The sequence below is a fragment of the Triticum aestivum genome, chromosome 1B (assembly GCF_018294505.1).
Source record: "Triticum aestivum cultivar Chinese Spring chromosome 1B, IWGSC CS RefSeq v2.1, whole genome shotgun sequence".
In the NCBI taxonomy this organism is placed as follows: Eukaryota; Viridiplantae; Streptophyta; class Magnoliopsida; order Poales; family Poaceae; genus Triticum; species Triticum aestivum.
Window position 1 is genome coordinate 639,738,347 of NC_057795.1, and position 21,349 is coordinate 639,759,695.

Here is a 21,349-nt window from a genome sequence, read left to right on the forward strand (position 1 = left end):
ACTATATGATTTTGTAGGGATAACTTTCTTTGGCCATGTTATTTTGAGAAGACATGATTACTTTGCTTAGTATGCTTGAAGTATTACTATTTCTTATGTCAATATGAACTTTTATTTTGTATTATTTGGATCTGAATATTCATGCCACAATAAAGAAAATTACATTGAGAATTATGCTAGGTAGCATTCCACATCAAAAATTTCTTCTTTTATCATTTACCTACTCGAGGACGAGCAGGAATTAAGCTTGGGGATGCTTGATACGTCTCCAAGTATCTATAATTTTTGATTGTTCCATGCTATTATATTACCTGTTTTGGATGTTTATGGGCTTTATTTTATACATTATTATCATTTTTGGGACTAACCTACTAACCGGAGGCCCAGCCCGTATTGCTGTTTTTTTGCCTATTTCAGTATTTCGAAGAAAAGGAATATCAAACGGAGTCCAAATGGAATGAAACCTTCGGGAGCGTGATTTTTGGAACGAACGTGATCCAGAGGATGTGGATTGCAAGTCAAGAAACAACCGGAGCCTCCACGAGGAGGGTGCCCCCCCTATAGGGCGCGCCCCCTATCTCGTGGGCCCCTTGGGCGTCCACCAACGTACTTCTTCCTCCTAAATAAGTCTACGTACCCCGAAAACATCCAGGAGCCACCTGAAGAAATATTTCCGCCACCATAACCTTCTGTATCCGCGAGATCCCATCTTGGAGTCGTCGCCAGCGTTCTGCCGGAGGGGGAATCCACCACGGAGGGCTTCTCATCAACATCCTTGCCCCTCCTATGAGTTGTGAGTAGTTTACCACAGACCTACGGGTCCATAGTTATTAGCTATATGGCTTCTTCTCTCTTTTTGGATCTCAATACAATGTTCTTCCCCTCTCTTGTGAAGAACTATTCGATGTAATCTCTTTTTGCGGTGTGTTTGTCAAGATCCGATGAATTGTGGGTTTATGATCAGATTTATCTATGGATAATAATTGAATCTTCTCTGAATTCTTTTATATGATTGAGTTATCTTTGAAAGTCTCTTCGAATTATCGGTTTGGTTTGGCCTACTAGATTGATCTTTCTTGCCATGGGAGAAGTGCTTAGCTTTGGATTCAATCTTGCGGTGTTCTTTCCCAGTGACAGAAAGGGTTGCAAGACACGTATTGTATTGTTGCCATCGAGGATAACAAGATGGGGTTTATATCATATTGCTTGAGTTTATCCCTCTACATCATGTCATCTTGCTTCATGCGTTACTCTGTTCTTATGAACTTAATACTCTAGATGCATGCTGGATAGCAGTCGATGTGTGGAGTAATAGTAATAGATGCAGGCAGGAGTCGGTCTACTTGTTATGGATGTGATGCCTATATACATGATCATGCCTAGATAACGTCATAATTATTCGCTTTTCTATCAATTGCTTGACAGTAATTTGTTCACCCACCGTAAAACTTATGCTCTCGAGAGAAGCCTCTAGTGAAACCTATGGCCCCCGGGTCTATCTCTTATCATATTTGCTTTTAATCTACTTTTATTTGCATCTTTATTTTATGCATCTATGTTATAAAATACCAAAAATATATTTATCTTATCATATTATCTCTATCAGATCTCACTTTCGCAAGTGGCCGTGAAGGGATTGACAACCCCTTTATCGTGTTGGTTGCGAGTTCTTTGTTTGTTTGTGTAGGTTCGTGGGACTTGTTGAGGAGCCTCCTACTGGATTGATACCTTGGTTCTCAAAAACTGAGGGAAATACTTACGCTACTGTGCTGCATCACCCTCTCCTCTTCGAGTAAAAGGAACGCAAGCTCAAGACGTAGCACGCGCCAGAGCAGTCGGAGCGGCGGCGGGTCTCTTCCGCCCTTGTTGACGAGACAGAGAAGGAGGAGGCAGCTGGCTTCTCGGGCACGCCGGCGCAAGCGGAGAAGGAGGCGGAGTGCCGCCACGCGCCGGAGAAGGAGGCTGAGTGCCCTGATCACTCGCCGGAGGAGGCAGAGGAGGAGGCGGAGTACCCTGACTCGCCGGAGGAGGAGGAGGAGGCGGGGGCTTCCAGTTCGGAAGGTTGATCAGCTCCTTACGCCATAGGCATGGAGTCTTAAGAGAAGAACCCAGCCGAATCTCCCCTTCACCCGTAGGGTGGTCAAGCTCAAGGTCCTCAAATCCGTCTGTTATTTGATCCACCATCACCTTAGCATATCCTTCTGGAATCGGCTGGCCGTGGTAGGTTGAGCCTGGTTCATTAGGTATAAGAGAGCCAACAGCCGCCTTGACTTTCAATGTCATCCATCGCGTCATAAGGTGGCAATGTTGAGACTATGTGATAGCATCCACGGGGTAGCCCGTGAAGACAGGCTCCAGCTGCTGAGTCTGCTCAGTCGAAGCCATGCTGCTTCTCCGCTGAGATGGCGGGGTAGCTTCAGGGGAAGCTTCGGCATGTCGTTTGCTACGATCTGCTTCTCCTTCCTCTAGCCCTTGTACCCTTTTGTGCAGCGCCTGCAGTTGGCTATGCTCCACTTTCTTCCTCCTCTCCTGGGTTTTGTAACCCCCTGCGTTCGGAAACCCAACCTTCCACGGAAGGGAGCCTGGTGTGCCTCGTGTCCGTCCAAGGTGCACAGGATTCTCGAGGGCCATTGTGAGCTCGTCGTTCTCTCTGTCTCGAACGAACATCCCTTGCTGCGCTTTGTCGATATACTCCTGAAGCCTCCTGACGGGTATTCGCAGTTGCTCTTCCGTCCAAACGCACTTCCCTGATACAAGGTCCAAGGTTCCGCCAACCCCGAAGAACCAAGTCCAACAATGGTCTGGCCATTTCAATGTCTCTGGTTCGACCCCTTTAGCAATCAGGTCATTCTCAGCCTTGTCCCACAAAGGTCGGGCTTTGAGGTAACCACCTGACCGCGTGCGATGGTGATGCTTCTTCTTCGCAGCATTAATCTTGTTTGTCGCTGACATCTTCTTACTCTTTTCCGATGTCTTGTTGGCCACAAATGCGGGCCATTGATCTCTGATCTTCTCAAACCGGCCGGTGAATTCTGGTGTCTCTTCTTTGTCGACAAACGTTTTCAGCTCATTCTTCCACCTCCTGAATAGTTCTGCCATCTTCTTAAGAGCATGAGACTTGATCAATTCCTCTTTAACTGGCTTCTCTGGATCCTCCTCTGGCGGTAGGGTGAAATTTTCCTTAAGCGTTGTCCAAAGATCTTCTTTCTGCATATCGGAGACATAAGACGTCGGCACCTCAGGGTCTTCCTTCTTAGACTTTAATCATTGCTGGATACTGATCGGGATCTTGTCCCTAACAAGAACCCCACACTGATCACGAAATGCATCCCTTGTCCGGATGGGTTCAATCAGCTTGCCATCGCGCGCGATTGCTGTGATCTCAAACCTTTCATCCGAGCGCAACTTTTTCTTTGGGCCTCGTTTCTTTACCGAAGTTGAGCTCGATCTGGAGGGCTAGAGAAAAAAGAAGAAAGACAAGAGTTAATTAATATGTGTACATATGAAAACAATGAATGCATCAATTAACTAGTTAGAACGGGCTTAACTAATATATATATATACCTGGCCGGACTCGGTTCGGTCACCGGAGCCGTCATCACGGTCTCCTTCTTGTACCTCCATTGGGTCACCAGAGCCATCATGAACATAGCCCTCTTCTTGTACCGACATTAATGGGTCACCGGAGCCATCATGAACATAGCCCTGTTCTTCACCCCGTCCTTCCTGACCATCGGCGTCGTTGAGAAACGATGCGACGACATCACTTCCTTGTGCGATTATCTCCCCCAACATCGCTTCTGTTGCTTTGTCTCGGGAGTGCTCCATAGTTTCTGCAAATATTTACAACATGTCAATTATTATTCAAACATGATAGATGGGTATATATTAGTGGCAAACGTAGAACTAGCTAGCTAATCACAATAAGGAATCATATTAGTGGCCTTGACGCTGCTTCTCTAGGGTTTGGGGTGGCCTAGAGAACGCTTCAACGGTTTGGGGTGGCCTTGACACAACGCTTCAAGGGTTTGGGGTGGCCTCAACGACAACTCTCTTTTAACTTGGTAAATTTGGGTGGCCTCGAGAGAGTTTGTCCAGTAGGGGCGCGGCGGGAGGGGGTAGGAGACCAACATGATTTTTTCTCTAGGGTTTGGGTGTCCTCGAGAGTTTTGGTCGAGCAAGAGGGCCGAGGGGGGTGCTCTTGTGGTATAAGTTATCACGATCGAGAGGGGGTATATATATCGACCGCCCCTCATGTCGAAGTTATCCGGGAGGGGGTTATATCGACAATGACGTGACATACATATACATGGGAAAATAATGTTATCAGGGAGGGGGTAAATCGGTGCCCCCCCCCTCGTGTTGAAGTTCTCGGGAGGGGGTATATCGACAATGACATACCCGATAAAAAATAAGAAGAAAAAGAAGAAATAAAAAGAGGAGAAGAAGAAAGGAATAGAAGAGAAGCAATTGAAGAAAAAAAAGAAGAAGAAAAAAGGAGAAGAAGAAAGGAATAGAGGAGAAAGAAGAAAAAAATAGAAATTTCTATTTATTTTTTCTTTCTCCTCTATTCCTTTCTTCTTCTCCTCTTCTTTTTCTTCTTTTTCCCTCTTCTTATTTATTTCTCCTCTTCTTCTTTCTTCCTCTTCTTTTATTTTCTTTTCTCCTATCCCGTGGTCTAAAATCGGTCTATGCACGATAGAAAATTCTGAAAAAATTACATCTATGATCCCTCGACGTCCCCGCCTCTCTCATGAACAAAAAAAACTATGAATAAAAAACCATCATGTTCTATGAAAAAAATCATATATTTCATCCACATCCATGCATATATCATATATATCATCATATATCATATATATGAAAAAAAAACATCATATTCTATAAAAAATCATCATATATATGAAGAAAAACAATTATGATAACAAGCATATATATCATCATATATCATACATATGAAAAAACAAGCATATACATATGAAAAAAATAAGCATATATATAAATGAAAAAAAATTGTGCCGGCCAGACCAAGTGAGGAGGACGGCGACGGCGACGGCGGGGGCGACGGCGCGACGACGGGGGCGGGGTAGGGGCGACGGCGACGGAGATGATGGGGGCGGGCTGGGGCGGCGCGCATCATGGCAGGGGAGCGGGCGACGGCGACGGCGGGGGCGACAGCGACGACGGGGGCGGGGTAGGCGGGCGACGGCGACGGAGATGGCGGGGGCGGGCCGGGGCGGCGCGCGTCGGGGCAGGGGAGCGGGCGATGGCGAGGGCCCTGGCAACGACGAGGGCGTAGGCGACGGCGATGGCGACGGCGGGGGCAACGGGCTGCGTCGGGGCAGCCTGGCGGCGCGGTGTCGTCGGCGTCGTCAGGAGCGGCAACTGCGAGATGAGAGTGGAAAATTCCTAAATGTGAACTTATATAGCGAGGCCTTTAGTCCCGGTTGGTGCAACGAACCGGGACTAAAGGGTGCATTAGTCCCGGTTGGTGCCACCAACCGGGACCAAAGGTCTCTTTTCAGCAACCCAAAGGGCGGGAAGCAGAGGGCTTTGGTCCCGGTTGGTGGCAGCAACCGGGACTAAAGGGTGGGCATTGGAACCGGTTGGTGCCACGAACCGGTACCAATGCACCCCCTTTAGTCCCGGTTGGTGCCATGCACCCCCTTTAGTCCCGGTTGGTGCCACCAACCGGGACCAAAGGCCCCTGTGCTGCCCGCGTCGCGGCCAAAGTTTAGTCCCACCTCGCTAGTCGAGAGGGGCGCGCAGTGGTTTATAAGCCCCACTGCCGCACCCCTCTCGAGCTCCTCTCCACTGCAGGCTTACGAGCCTACTTGCTATTGCTTTGCCTGATGGGCCTTCTGGGCCTACTGCGGGCCTGAATCCTCGCCCGTGGATGTGTTTCTAGTCGTATTCAGGCCGTGGTGGCCCAGTTGGTGGCAAATTTTTTATCTTTTTCCCAGTTTTTTTGTTTTCTTTTTTGTTTTATTTATTTTGTTTTGTTTCTACTTACAACAAAATACTTATTTATTTTATTTTATTTTGTTGTAATTACTTATTAATTTTATTTTATGATAATTCTTTTTTGCTATTAAAGTATCTAACAAAAAAAGTTCTTTATGAAAATTCTTTTTGCTTTTAATGATTTTGAACAGAAAATACTTTAATAATTTTAGTTGCATCAATTTTATATAATTTTAGTTTCAATAATACTAGAAGTTGCTTATAATGTTTTTGAACAGAAAATAATTTGATAATTTTATTTTCATAAATTTTATATATGTTATTAAATTTTTTTTGTTTCTACTTATCGATTTTATTAAAGTTTATATTATTTTGTTTCAAATTACTTATTTATTTTATTTTATTTTGTTTCTGACTTCATTCGTTATTTTTCATGCATTTACTGATTATTTTGAGCTATAAGACCATGAAATTGAAAAGCATATGAAATGAACTCTGAAAAGGTTTCAAGTTGGCAGGGTATCATCATTTCACCCACATGGCATGTGCAAAAATGTAGAGAGGCTTACGGCAAAAACTGGATGCACTTCGTGTACAAAACAGACAATCTCCTTCGAAGTATCACGGTTTCATACGGAAACTCGTCTGTTACAAAGGGATTTCATTTCTTTTGAACTTATTTGAACCCCCTTGTTTTTTTGTGTTTAAAATGCACCATTCAAAGCCACATCATCAATTTACAACCCTTTCTGACTTCATTTGTTATTTTTCATGCATTTACTGATTATTTTGAGCTATAAGACCATGAAATTGAAAAGCATTTGAAATGAACTCTGGAAAGGTTCCAAGTTGGCATGGTATCATAATTTCACCCACATAGCATGTGCAAGAAATAAGAGAGTCTTATGGCAAAAACTGGATGCACTTCATGTACAAAACAAACAATCTCCTTCGAAGTATCAGGGTTTCATACGGAAACTCGTCTTTTACAAAGGAATTTCATTTCTTTTGAACTTATTTGAACCCCCTTGTTTTTCTGTGTTCAAAATGCACCATTCGAAGCCACATCATCAATTTACAACCCTTTCTAACTTCATTTTTTATTTTTCATGCATTTACTAATTATTTTGAGCTATAAGACCATGAAATTGAAAAGCATTTGAAATGAACTCTGAAAAGGTTCCAAGTTGGCATGCTATCATCATTTCACCCACATAGCATGTGCCAGAAAGTAGAGAGGCTTACGGCAAAAACTGGATGCACTTCGTGTACAAAACAGACAATCTCCTTCGAAGTATCAGGGTTTCATACGGAAACTCGTGTGTTACAAAGGGATTTCATTTCTTTTGAACTTATTTGAACCCCCTTGTTTTTCTGTGTTCAAAATGCACCATTCAAAGCCACATCATCAATTTACAACCCTTTCTGACTTCATTTGTTATTTTTCATGCATTTACTGATTATTTTGAACTATAAGACCATGAAATTGAAAAGCATTTGAAATGAACTCTGAAAAGGTTCCACGTTGGCATGGTATCATCATTTCACCCACATAGCATGTGCAAGAATGTAGAGAGGCTTACGGCAAAAACTGGATGCACTTAATCTCCTTCGAAGTATCAGGGTTTCATACGGAAACTCGTCTGTTACAAAGGAATTTCATTTCTTTTGAATTTATTTGAACCCCCTTGTTTTTCTGTGTTCAAAATGCACCATTCAAAGCCACATCATCAATTTACAACCCTTTCTGACTTCATTTGTTATTTTTCATGCATTTACTGATTATTTTGAGCTATAAGACCATGAAATTGAAAAGCATTTGAAATGAACTCTGAAAAGGTTTCAAGTTGGCATGGTATCATCATTTCACCCACATAGCATGTGCAAGAAAGTAGAGAGGCTTACGGCAAAAACTGGATGCACTTCATGTACAAAACAGACAATCTCCTTCGAAGTATCAGGGTTTCATACGGAAACTCGTCTGTTACAAAGGAATTTTATTTCTTTTGAACTTATTTGAACCCCCTTGTTTTTCTGTGTTCAAAATGCACCATTCAAGGCCACATCATCAATTTACAACCCTTTCTGTCTTCATTTGTTATTTTTCATGCATTTACTGATTATTTTGAGCTATAAGACCATGAAATTGAAAAGCATTTGAAATGAAATCTGAAAAGGTTCCAAGTTGGCATGGTATCATCATTTCACCCACATATCATGTGCAAGAATGTAGAGAGGCTTATGGCAAAAACTGGATGCACTTCATGTACAAAACAGACAATCTCCTTCGAAGTATCAGGGTTTCATACGGAAACTCGTGTGTTACAAAGGAATTTCATTTCTTTTGAATTTATTTGAACCCCCTTGTTTTTCTGTGTTCAAAATGCACCATTTAAAGCCACATCATCAATTTACAACCCTTTCTAACTTCATTTGTCATTTTTCATGCATTTACTGATTATTTTGAGCTATAAGACCATGAAATTGAAAAGCATTTGAAATGAAATCTGAAAAGGTTCCAAGTTGGCATGGTATCATCATTTCACCCACATAGCATGTGCAAGAAAGTAGAGAGGCTTACGGCAAAAACTGGATGCACTTCATGTACAAAACAGACAATCTCCTTCGAAGTATCAGGGTTTCATACGGAAACTCGTCTGTTACAAAGGGATTTCATTTCTTTTGAACTTATTTGAACCCCCTTGTTTTTCTGTGTTCAAAATGCACCATTCAAAGCCACATCATCAATTTACAACCCTTTCTGACTTCATTTGTTATTTTTCATGCATTTACTGATTATTTTGAGCTATAAGACCATGAAATTGAAAAGCATTTGAAATGAAATCTGAAAAGGTTCCAAGTTGGCATGGTATCATCATTTCACCCACATAGCATGTGCAAGAAAGTAGAGAGGCTTACGGCAAAAACTGGATGCACTTCATGTACAAAACAGACAATCTCCTTCGAAGTATCAGGGTTTCATACGGAAACTCGTCTGTTACAAAGGAATTTCATTTCTTTTGAACTTATTTGAACCCCCTTGTTTTTCTGTGTTCAAAATGCACCATTCAAAGCCACATCATCAATTTACAACCCTTTCTGACTTCATTTGTTATTTTTCATGCATTTACTGATTATTTTGAGCTATAAAACCATGAAATTGAAAAGCATTTGAAATGAACTCTGAAAAGGTTCCAAGTTGGCACGGTATCATCATTTCACCCACATAGCATGTGCAAGAAAGTAGAGAGGCTTACGGCAAAAACTGGATGCACTTTATGTACAAAACAGACAATCTCCTTCGAAGTATCAGGGTTTCGTACGGAAACTCGTCTGTTACAAAGAAATTTTATTTCTTTTGATCTTATTTGAACCCCCTTGTTTTTCTGTGTTCAAAATGCACCATTCAAAGCCACATCATCAATTTACAACCCTTTCTGACTTTATTTGTTATTTTTCATGCATTTACTGATTATTTTGAGCTATAAGACCATGAAATTGAAAAGCATTTGAAATGAACTCTGAAAAGGTTTCAAGTTGGCATGGTATCATCATTTCACCCACATAGCATGTGCCAGAAAGTAGAGAGGCTTACGGCAAAAACTGGATGCACTTCATGTACAAAACAGACAATCTCCTTCGAAGTATCCGGGTTTCATACGGAAACTCGTCTGTTGCAAAGGGATTTCATTTCTTTTGAACTTATTTGAACCCCCTTGTTTTTCTGTGTTCAAAATGCACCATTCAAGGCCACATCATCAATTTACAACCCTTTCTGACTTCATTTGTTATTTTTCATGCATTTACTGATTATTTTGAGCTATAAGACCATGAAATTGAAAAGCATTTGAAATGAACTCTGAAAAGGTTCCAACTTGGCATGGTATCATCATTTCACCCACATATCATGTGCAAGAAAGTAGAGAGGCTTACGGCAAAAACTGGATGCACTTCGTGTACAAAACGGACAATCTCCTTCGAAGTATCAAGGTTTCATACGGAAACTCGTCTGTTACAAAGGGATTTCATTTTTTTGAACTCATTTGAACCCCCTTATTTTTCTATGTTCAAAATGCACCATTCAAAGCCACATCATCAATTTACAACCCTTTATGACTTCATTTGTTATTTTTCATGCATTTACTGATTATTTTGAGCTATAAGACCGTGAAATTGAAAAGCATTTGAAATGAACTCTGAAAAGGTTCCAAGTTGGCATGGTATCATCATTTCACCCACATAGCATGTGCAAGAAAGTAGAGAGGCTTACGACAAAAACTGGATGCACTTCGTGTACAAAACGGACAATCTCTTTCGAAGTATCAGGGTTTCATACAGAAACTCGTCTGTTACAAAGGGATTTCATTTCTTTTGAACTTATTTGAACTCCCTTGTTTTTCTGTGTTCAAAATTTACCATTTAAAGTTATAAGACCATGAAGTTGAAAAGCATTTGAAATAAACTCTGAAACCAAAGTACATACATAGTTCTCTAGAGAATTAAAACCAAAGTACATAAATAGTTCTCATTGAACAACATATAGCTCTTCAGAGCATCTAAATAAACCATCCATTGAAATTATGTAAAACATTTCAAGGCAAAAAAATGCTATCATAACCGCAAACAAGGTAACAACTGATCCAACTACATAATGATACCAAGCCTCGGTATGAATGGCATATTTTCTAATCTTTTTAATCTTCAACCGCATTGCATCCATCTTGATCCGGTGATCATCGATGACATCCGCAACATGCAACTCCAATATCATCTTCTCCTCCTTAATTTTTCTTATTTTTTCCTACAAGTAATTGTTTTCTTCTTCAACTAAATTTAACCTCTCGACAATAGGGTCGGTTGGAATTTCCGGTTCAACAACCTCCTAGATAAATAAAATCTATGTCACATTGGTCGGCATAATTGTCATAAACAATAAATGAACCAAATAGTTATGAGAAGATAATATATATGCCACATCTGAATCATAGACAGGACGAGGGCCGACGGGGGCGGATACCAAAACCATCGCACTATATAATAACAAGGAATACTAAAAGTAAGAAAATTAGACAAGTATCTATCTGAAGTCAGAATTTTTTTCTTTCGAAAAGAAGATAAGAACAAGAGGCTCACCACGGTGGTGCCGGCGACGAGATCGGCGCGGGCGATCGACGATGGTGAAGACGGGGCGGGGACGGGGCGTGACGGACCGCTAAATCTAGACAAATCTCGTTGAAAATGGAGCTCGGAGGTCGAGTTTCGAGAGGAGAAAGCTTAACTAGTGTGGCTCGGGCATTTCATCGAACACCTCATGTGCATAGGAGGTGAACTAGTGCACCCAAATGCCCTCCCCTCGCCGGCTTGACAAAACAGAGCACTCTGGAGTGCTCTGCCGCGGCGGTGGGTATATGTAGGCAAGTTATTTGTCCCGGTTCGTGGCATGAACCGGGACTAAAGCCACCCCTTCTGTCCCGGTTCAAGCCACGAACCGGGACCAATGGTTGTGGGCCAGGAGCGAAGACCATTGGTCCTGGTTCGTGGCTTGAACCGGGACAACTGGTTCCACACGAACCGGGACCAATGCCCACGAGGCCCCGGCCGGCCCCCTGGGCTCACGAATCGGGTCTAATACCCCCCATGGGTCCCGGTTCTTGAAGAACCAGGACTAATGGGTTGGCCAGGCCCGAACGGTAGCCCTGTTTTCTACTAGTGGTATGCAATATGCACTTAATTTTTTTTAGTACAACTTTTTCTGAAAACAATTTTATATTTTTTACAACTAATCAACCCCGTCTCCACCAAAATCTTCCAATGTTAGTCATGTACTTATCGGTCCATGCACTTCCATTGAACTAAGATTAAATATTTTTTACTACTGTCTAATTTATGTATTGGTGAACATCTATTTAATTTATTCATCAAACATCATTTTATCATTCTTCTTATTTGTAACAATAATTATAATACATTAAATCATGCATTGCAAATTTATTGATTGCAAATTTCTATTGGTAGCTCACCAAGTACTCCCTCTGACTCAAAATAAGTGTCGCTGATTTCTATACCATTATATAGTGTGTGAATAAGTTTGAATATGGATCATTGGATGAACTCTATCCGACGGTGAAGAGGTGGAAAATCCTAGCTTTGCTGACCCCTTGATTTCCTATCCATTACATCAGACTTTCTGCCATGTGTAATGTCTAGAAGTTTCTTATAGTTAAAAACTTAGTACAACCTTGTAATTGTCACATATACTATCTTTACACACTTCTCATTTATTGTAGAATCTTCCATGCATGATCTTGCTTCATTAGAGTTTCTCGCTTGAATAAAAGTGTATCCATTTATGAGATTACGTGTCAACTTTTACTCAAGGCAGAAGACTTATGATCAATAATTTCTCAAAGTACATATATCTTTTAAGAGAATTTCAACCAAATATCGCAACACTATCTTTGCATATTCATACAAACAAAATAATCCTTAAGGTCCATACATATAATGTGTTATATACACGTCTTGGAGCACTATGCCGCAAACGTTTTTCTTTTTCAACAAATTTAGCTATCGTTAGCAAGAAATTTGTATCTTGAACTTTATGCACATAATATTGAAGTGTTAGTTGTTTGTCAAATTTGTGTTTTCTTAAGAGTATTTGTCAACGTTGTGTTGTAATGACATCTCACAACCCACGTGCAAAGCATGTTCAGCTCACTAGTAGTACAAAGTTGTAAGAAGGAGTATAATACACCAAATAAATAGGGTAGGCGTTTTGGCTCTCGGGAGCACTTGCTCCCAGATGAACAGTGCCTCAAAAAAAGTGGTAAAATGTTTTCAAAAGATGTTGAATTTTTTTATGGATATTCATGTTAGTGTTAGTGTCGCAAGCATGCTTGGCAATTTTCATGTGAAATGGAGCAGTAGTGTTTCGTCATTGAAGAAACAAATTTGAGGTAACATTTTGTGTTCAACTTTGTTTTTTTACACAGGCTAAAATGTTTAACCTTTTGGCCTAAAACTTTGCAGGCAGCATTTGGATGTGACAAGGAATACATAAAAAAATTGTTAGGATTTTTTGACATTTTAAAAATTATTTTTCGCACGCCGGTAGCCAAATTGAATTTGCGCAAATAAACACTCTAATTTGCCTGTTAAAATAATAAGACAGCAGTATCCCAAAATAAAAAGGTAATAGACAGCAAAAGGGAAAAACTACGAGTTGTCTTTTCATCCGTCTGCACACGCTAGTTTTAAATGCTTGCGTGTCTCTTACCAAGAAGAATCGAACAAGTGAAGAACTAGGGAATTTTTCAGGTGCCAACAGACTTCCCATGGCCCACACATATACCTCCAAAGTTAACTTCGCTGCAACCAACTTTGATCCATATACCTCCAAACCATTCGCAACCGTCCGGATGTGTGGAGCCGTCCAACGCGGATTTGTATCGGTTTGTCGAGCGATTTGTACATATTTTTTTGAGCAAATCCGGGACAAACTGGGGCTTTGCGGGAGTTCGGACAACAGTCACGTAGGACTCGAACACCTCCAGTGCGCCCAGAACCCCTCCTAGACCCGCGCCTCCATCCTCCCATTTTCTCTCCTTCAGTTTTTCCCTCTTGCCTTCGCCGTCGCTCCACCACCCTAGCCGCCATGCCACACCCCTGTCGGAACTCAACGAGTCCGTCACCTCCAACGGTACACATGGGCTCCACACCGCTTCTCCTCCGCCGTTGTTCCACACCTCTTCTCCGACCGTCGTGCATGTACTATCCGCTCCTGCGATGTTCACCATGCCCCGCAACTGTTCGTTGAATTGCCCGAGCTAAATTTTTTTTATCCCTTCTTCTTTGAAGCAATGGGTATGGATATTGAGTACATATACGAGCACTATATTGAGTCGTGCGACGGCATGTCCGACAAGGAGGACTACACGGATGAGATGACATTGATGCAGGCCGTGCTTGCAAATGCGGAGCGTGCGGAGGAGCATGTTTTGATTTCAAAGGATCGATCAAGGGTCATCGAGTGGTCAACCGCAATAGGGCATGCGACCATTTGACGTTGATGGACAACTAATTTACCCCCAATGCCCTCTTTGCTACCAATTTATGCCGGCGCTTTCGGATGCACAAAATTCTTTACGATCATCTCTACCATGGCGTTCAGTCCTTTGATGACTATATTTTTTGCAAGAAAAACTTCCAATCGATCCATCTTCAATCATGGTAGTACAACAGACACTAGAAATAATAAAAATTACATTTAGAAACAATTCATAAAATGTTGGAAATAATTATGGGTGTCTTCTGGATTATTCCAGTGACCCTTAACAATTTCCAACATTTTTGAAGCATCTAAAATATATATATAGCATTTAAATAGTTCCAATTCAAATATATTTGACTTGATTCAAAATCCAAAATGTCATGGAAAAATGTGCATCATCTCTGGTTACTGCTTCCATTATTTTCCAAAAAATGATGAAAATTTTCTAAGGCCATTTGGGTTCCTAAAATATATTTATTTTTTTAGTTGAACCTATTTGAATTTCATTGATGCTAGGGTTTGATCATCCTTCATTTCAAAGTTTCATAAAATTTAAACATGATGCATGGATGCTTATGCAATGACAGACAGGGCCTAAGCTAGGGATGTGACAATAATTTTTGGCTCTCTCAAAAAGGTGTGTCCAGCAAGGATTCAAGACTTAAAACACAAAGCAAAACAAGCAAAGACTCATATCACACAAGACACTCCAAGCAAAACTCATAATATGTGATGAATAAAAATATAGCTCCAAGTAAAATACCGATGGTTGTTATAAGAAAGAGGGGATGCCACTCGGGGGCATCCCCAAACTTAGTTGCTTGCTACTTCTTTGAATATTGCCTCGGGCATCCCCAAGCTTAGCCTTTTGCTAATCCTTATTCCTTCATCCATTGTAAGATCACCCAAAACTTGGAAACTTCAATCACACAAAACTCAACAAATCTTCATGAGATCTGTTAGTACAAGAAAGCAAACCACTACTATAAGTACTGTTGCAAACCATTCATATTTTGTGCATTATATCTATTGTATTCCAACTTTTCTATGGCAAAAACTCTTCAAAAAAACCCATAGAATCATCAAAACAAGCACACAACATAAAGAAAACAGAATAGTCTGTAGCAATCTGACTACTTCGAATACTTTTGTAACTCCAAAAATTCTGAAAAAATAGGAAGACGTGAATAATTTGTTTATTAATCTTTTGCAAAAAGAATCAACTCAAAAGCACTCTCCTGGTAAAAATGAAAAATAATTTTGTGAGCGCAAAAGTTTCTATTTTCAGCAAGATCAAATCAACTCTCACCCAAATCATCCCAAAGGCTTTGCTTGGCACAAACACTAATTTAAACCACAAAAACAGATCTAATTAGAGGCATAATTGGGTATTTTATTGAAAACAGCAAGAAAACCAAAAAGCAAAAAGATAGAAGTTGGGTTGTCTCCCAATGAGCGCTATTGTTTAACGCCCCTAGCTAGGCATAAGATTTCAATGATGCTCACATGAAAGATAGTAATTGAAACACAAAGAGAGCATCATGAAACATTTGAAAAACAAGTTTAACTCTAACATACTTCCTATGCATAGGCATTTTATAGGGAAAATTTCTATCAAGACAAGCAATTTCTAGCATATGCAAATAGGAAGAAGGAACCATTAATAATTTCAACGCAAAGAGAGGTGATTTAGTAACATGAAAATTTTTACATCCATATTTTCCTCTCTCATAATAATTACATGTAGGACCATAATCAAATTCAATAATATAGCTATCATAAAATATTCTCTTCATGATCCACATGCATGCAAAGTTGACACTCTTCCAAAATAGTGGGATCATTATCAAATGAAGTAATGACCTCTCCAAGCCCACTTTTATAAAAAAATTCATAAGATTGAACACTCTCCAAATAAGTGGGATTATTTTTACCTAAAGTTGACACTCTTCCAAACCCATTTTCAATATTGTTGCAAACATTATTGTCAAAAACATATTCATCATGAGGCTCAAATAAATTTTTCAGATCATAAGAAGCATTATCACCCCAATCATGGTCATTGCAATAAGTAATGGACACGGCAAAATCAGCATCCCCAAGCTTGGAGTTTCGCATATCGTTAGCACAATTGACATCAATAGAATTTATAATAACATCATTGCAATCATGCTTTTCATCTAAGGAGCTATCATGAATCACTTTATATTTTCTTCTTTAAACACTTCATCACAATTTTCAGATTCATAAATCTCAAGTAAAACTTCATAAAGATAATCTAGTGAACTCAATTCACTAGCAATTGGTTCATCATAGTTGGATCTTTTGAAAAGATTAGCAAGTGGATGAGGATCCATAATAATAGATTCTTAGCAAGCAAAGATGCAAGCAAATAGAAGGCACATGGTAACACAAGTAGAGATAGCAAACAAGAGATCTGACACGAAAAAGGCAAACGGAAAGAAGGCGAATAAAACGGCATTTTTTTGAAGTGGGGGAGAGGAAAACGAGAGGCAAATGGCAAATAACGTAAATTGCAAGGAGATGAGATTTGTGATTAGGAACCTGGTTGATGTTGATGATCCTCCCCGGCAACGGCGCCAGAAATTCCTTTTGATGCCTGCTTGAACTACGTCGGTATTTCCCCAAAGAGGAAGGGATGATGCAGCACAGTGACGGTAGGTATTCCCCTCAGTGATGAGACCAAGGTTATCGAACTAGTAGGAGAACCATGCAACACAACACATCCCCTGCACACAAATAACAAATACTCGCAACTCGACGTGTTAAAGGGGTTGTCAATCCCTTTCGGGTAACGGTGCCTCAAATTGGCGAGAAGACGTGATAAAGTTGTGATAGATAGGATAAATAGATCATAGATGAAATAAAATGCAGCAAGGTGTTTTTGTATTTTTTTGGTTTAATAGATCTGAAAATAAAAGCAAAGAAAAATAGATCGCAAAGGCAAATATGATGAGAAGAGATCCCGGGGCCGTAGGTTTCACTAGTGGCTTCCCTCGAGAGAAATAGCAAATGGTGGGAAAACAATTACTGTTGGGCAATTGATATAACTTCAAATAATCATGACGATATCCAGGCAATGATCATTATATATGCATCATGTCCAATATTAGTAGACTGACTCCTGCCCGCATCTACTACTATTACTCCACACATCGACCGCTATCCATCATGCATCTAGTGTATTAAGTTCATGGAAAAACGGAGTAATGCAATAAGAACGATGACATGATGTGGACAAGATCTATTTATGTATAAATAGACCCCATCTTGTTATCCTTAATAGCAACGATACATACGTGTCATTTCCCCTTCTGTCACTGGGATCAAGCACCGTAAGATCGAACCCATCACACAGCACCTCTTCCCTTTGCAAGATAAATAGATTAACTTGGCCAAACAAAACCCAAATATCAGAGAATAAATACGAGGCTATAAGCAATCATGCACATAAGAGATCAAAGAAGACTCAAATAACTTTCATGGATAAAAACATAGATCTGTTGGATCCCAACAAACACACCGCAAAAAGACTTACATCATATGGATCTCCAAGAGACCATTGTATTGAGAAGCAAGAGAGAGAGGAAGCCATCTAGCTACTAACTATGGACCCGTAGGTCTACAAAGAACTACTCACGCATCATCGAAGAGGCACTAATGGACATGATAAACCCCTCCGCGATGGTGTCTAGATTGGATCTGGTGTTTCTGGAACTTGCGTCGGCTGGAATTGATTTTCGTCGACTCCCCTAGGGTTTCTGGAATATTGGGGTATTTATAGAGCAAAGAGGCAGTGCGGGAGGCCACCAAGGTGGGCACAACCCACCTAGGCGCGCCTGGGCCTCCAGGCATGCCCTGGTGGGTTGTGCTCCCCTTAGAGCTCCCCCTTAGGTACCTTCCTGGCCCACTGGATGTCTTCTGGTCCAAAAAATCTACAAAAAGTTTCGCTGCGTTTGGACTCAGTTCGGTATTGATTTCATGCGATGTAAAAAACAAGCAGAAAACACCAACTGGCAATGGGCACTATGTCAATAGGTTAGTACCAAAAAATGATATAAAATGACTATAAAATGGTTGTAAAACAACCAAGAATGATAATATAACAACATGGAACAATAAAAATTATAGATACGTTGGAGACGTATCAAGTACCCAGGGAAATTTCCACCAAAATTTGAATTATCAAACTCATCCCATGCGCGTAAAGACGAAGAATTGTTTGCGATGCACACAATCGTTCAAAGTGAATGGTGTCCGGCGGCACCGCGTGCAAAGTTTCCCTCCATATTTCGAAATTTTTGGCCTACCGCCAAATTATCTACCCCGCCCACCCTTCCCCACCCCCTTTCTCCACGACCACAAGCCACATTTCCCCTATTTCCTCCTTCCTTCCTTCCTTCCTTCCTTCCTAAGCTATAGCTACTCCTCGCTTGCTTCCTCGCTCTCGCCATCTCGCATCCTACTGCCGAGGTCGCCATGGTCTTCTTCAATGACCTCTCCAGCGGTTCCTCCTCCGACGATGACTCCTTCACCACCCGGGTATATATGCTTCTCTTCTCTCTCTCTCTCTCTCTCTCTCTCTCTCTCTCTCTCTCTCTCTCTCTCTCTCGGGCTATGACTTGCAATGAAGGATTTTAACCCGGCGGTCGATTTGAGTCATTTCTTCCTCTTATAGCTCCCTAGGACCATCAGTTGCAACAAATGGAGTGGGTGGCTGAAGATCCGCCTTCTCGTTGTCACCATCAATCTGTTAGATGTGATTCAGACACTGTTACAGTCCCAACCCATTCATACCACACCTTCAACCAAATGCATCCTAACACAATGTCACAGATTGTACCTAGTATCTAAAAATGTTGCCATCTCATCAACGGTGCCATTAGAAAATTATTTGGCACCGCTTTAGCAGTTTGTGTAGCCAACTTTGGTCCACACATCCGAGCATCCAAGCAGTAAAAAAACTAAATCTTTATGGCACGAAGGAACTGGACATCGAAGCAACAAGGTGCTCCGGAGTCCGTGTCCCTGATTTTTTTTCTGCTGCATCGGCTCGCCAGTGCAGGGTACCGGTGCAAAATGTAGCAACAGTTGTCTTTACACCAGTTTTGGCATACATAGTGGATGGCCTTAGTGTTATTAGTTCTATGTTACTAAATTTGTGCATGTACACACCTATTAGTATCAATTTGATGTCATCCAAACACTGTCACTATGCTGTTGCAGTTATATTTAGCTTCCTCATAAAATGTTTAATTTGTTATTTATAGTATATGAGTAAGAACTTTTTGTGTTGTTGTAGTTAATTATAGCTTCTGATGTTTCAGAATTTGGTTGTTGTCTCCGTAGCAATTAATTCATTTGCACATTGATCTTTTTGAGAAGATGTGTCATAATTAATCTGTTTCTTCAATTTTTCAAAATAAGTATTGGTGATTTTCTATGTTGCTATAAACCCATTTCCCCTACAATTGTTAATGATCTAGTTTTTATTATAGAATGAACGGAAGTGTTCTTACTTGGAGTGGGTTGATCAAGAGTGGACACGGTCTTTGAAGATGTGCATAGCAAAACTCTGGAGCGTGTATGAGGAAGAGAAGAAAGGTAGGCTTAGAGAAAGTGTTGTCAATGCTGAAAAATATTTGAAGATGTGGGATAAAAAGAGGAAGGTGGAGAATGAGCTCAGATTTTTTAAATCATACTTTGCTAAGATGGTGTTCGCAGAGGAGGAGGCACTTTTACAGTTGGCTAGTGCAAAACATGTTCTTACTGAACTGAAAGCAGAGGTGGATAAGACGAGCCTGGATGATCTAGGTTAGGGAAATGAATATGTTGTTCTAATATTGTTCTTATGAAGATGAACTAGCTATATGTTGTATTGTGCTATTTTCAGGTAGCTATCGTACTGTAATGTTAAAATATATTTATGTGTCTGATATGAATTTGTCAAACAGTTGTTCGATATGAAATGTGAATTTGCGTAATACTATAATTATTAATTGTAAACTAATAAACCTGCTAAATGGGTCTCAAAACTTTGCAAACAGTTCTAGCAATAAAAGCACTTGTGATGGATAGCCCAATGCCACACAGTTTTCTTCATCAAATCGTGGGTGATGTGGTTGAATAAAAGCAAACAGCTAATCGAGGCAGAGCGTGTGTGATAGTTACACCTATCACACATGAGCCTATACATAAAACTGTGTGAGATGTACATACGAACGGAAAAGTTTTCTCTCGATTGACTGTGTGGGATGTACATACGAACGGAAACGATTTCCCTGGATTGACTGTGTGAGATGTACATAAGAACAGAAACATATTTCTTGGATTGACTGTGTGGAATGTACATAACAAGCGCAAAATGTTTGTTTGGGACTGATTGTATGGGATGTACTTACGACCGGAACTGATTGGGCCTGTATAATCTTATTTGATAGCTCGCTGTCGCACACGACCTCATTTTGCCGAGCATATGTACCAGGAGAGCCTATCCCGGACGGTTTCTGGGTCGTGTGGGAATGACCCCTCCCATCGCGGATTCGTCTCCATCGTATCTACTTTTCCAAACACTTTTGCCCTTGTTTTGAACTCTAACTTGCATGATTTGAATGGAACTAACCCGGACTAACGCTATTTTCAGCAGAATTGCCATGGTGTTATTTTTGTGCAGAAATAGAAGTTCTCGGAATGATCTGAAACTTCACGGAGAATTTTTAGAATTAATAAAAAATGCTGATGAAAGAATCAAGACCAGGGGCCCACACCCTGTCCACGAGGGTGGGGGAGCGCCCTACCCCCCCGGTTGCGCCCCCTGCCTCGTGGCTCCCCTGGAGCTCCACCGACCTCAACTCCAACTCCATATATTCACGTTCAGGGAGAAAAAAATCAGGGAGAAGGATTCACCGCATTTTACGATACGGAGCCACCGCCAAGCCCTAATCTCTCTCGGGAGGGCTGATCAGGAGTCTGTTCGGGGCTCCGGAGAGGGGAATCCGTTGCTGTCATCATCATCAACCATCCTCCATCACCAATTTCATGACGCTCACTGCCGTGCGTTAGTAATTCCATCATAGGCTTGCTGGACGGTGATGGGTTGGATGGTATTTACCATGTAATCAAGTTAGTTTTGTTAGGGTTTGATCCCTAGTATCCATTATGTTCTGAGATTGATGTTGCTATGACTTTGCTATGCTTAATGCTTGTCATTAGGCCCCGAGTGCCATGATTTCAGATCTGAACCTATTATGTTTTCATGAATATATGTGAGTTCTTGATCCTATCTTGCAAGTCAATAGTCACCTACTATGTGTT